This window comes from Herpailurus yagouaroundi, unplaced genomic scaffold (genome assembly GCF_014898765.1).
Source record: "Herpailurus yagouaroundi ecotype Mexico unplaced genomic scaffold, PumYag 140, whole genome shotgun sequence".
NCBI classification, from domain to species: Eukaryota; Metazoa; Chordata; class Mammalia; order Carnivora; family Felidae; genus Herpailurus; species Herpailurus yagouaroundi.
The window spans coordinates 47,859,516-47,861,037 of record NW_024412395.1 but is presented as its reverse complement, the minus strand read 5'-3'; positions in this window follow the sequence as shown (position 1 = coordinate 47,861,037).

Below are 1,522 nucleotides of genomic sequence, written 5' to 3'. Positions count from 1 at the left end.
TCCTTCCTTCCTTCCTTCCTTCCTTCCTTCCTTCCTTCCTTCCTTCCTTTCCTTTCTTTCATTTCTAGCTTCCTTCAATTCCTCCTTCTCTCCTTGTTTCTTCCTCCCTTCTTCCTTTCTGCCCTTTCTACTTACTTATGTAACGTAATCCCATAATGGAAAAGAGCAACTTCAGCCAAAGTATTGGAATACAATGTTCTGACTAGTGACTTCTCACCATTCCCACTGACTTACATTATAATTTCAGGAACGCTTTCTCTTCAGAAGTAGTCAATATTCTTTTGCTGAGCCAAATATCCAAATGAAGGCATGCCTTTGAACTAATAACGCTTTTCAAATAACAAGGTGGGTGCCAAGTTGGACTCTAGTAGAATTAGTGATTTTGTGAATCAGAGTACCAATCAAAGGATTATTATAGATTAATAATTTATATATAATTTTAATAAATCACAGGATATCTCACTTTATTAGAGCACATTAGTATGTGTAGTCTTATTCTTCATTCTGATTATGGCTTTCTTTTGTGTAGTCTACAGTGTAAATGATAGATATACCAGGGACAACTGATTCTTGGGGGAACATTTTATTTTTTAATTTTTTTAAATTTTTTTTAATGTTTATTTATTTTTGAGACAGAGAGAGACACAGCATGAACGGGGGAGGGGCAGAGAGAGAGGGAGACACAGAATCGGAGGCAGGCTCCAGGCTCTGAGCCATCAGCCCAGAGCCTGACGCGGGGCTCGAACTCGCGGACCGTGAGATCGTGACCTGAGCTGAAGTCGGACGCTTAACCGACTGAGCCACCCAGGCGCCTAACATTTTTTTGTTTTTAAGAGAGAGAGACAGAGACAGAGCGTGAGTGGGGGAAGAGCAGAGAGAGGGAGACACAGAATCCGAAGCAGGCTCCAGGCTCTGAGCTGTCTGCACAGAGCCCGCTGGATGCGAGGCTCCAACTCATGAACCACTAGATCAAGACCTAAACCGGAGTCAGATGCTTAGCTGAATGAGCCACCCAGGCGCCTGCCCCTTGGGGGAAATTTTTATAACCAAATCAGTTACATGCAAATTTTAAGAAAAAAGTGTCTTAAATAAATCCATACTGAACATTGTTAGAGCTGAAAGTAATGAAGCATTTATAAAAGTCATTTTATATCTTCTACTCTTGCACTTAATGGTAATGAGTGATAATACCTAATAATAATGGTGGTTGTTTACTGAATGCTTAATATAACCCAAGCACTACGTATAGCATTACCTCCTTATAAAAAAATCCATTGGATGGGTATTATTATTGTTTCCATTTTATAGATAACTCTTAGGCTAGTATGTGGTAGAGATAAGAATCAAGTTTATGTCCTCAGACTATTATACTTTAGTACTTCTGAGTAAAAACATTGGGAGTGTCAATCTATTTGGTTTTCTTAAATCAGAAAAAAACTTTTTTTTGTATACATACTTATTTTTACCCCATCGTGTTCTAGAATGGGGTTAAGGTAACATTCAAAAATATGCTTATAGTAGA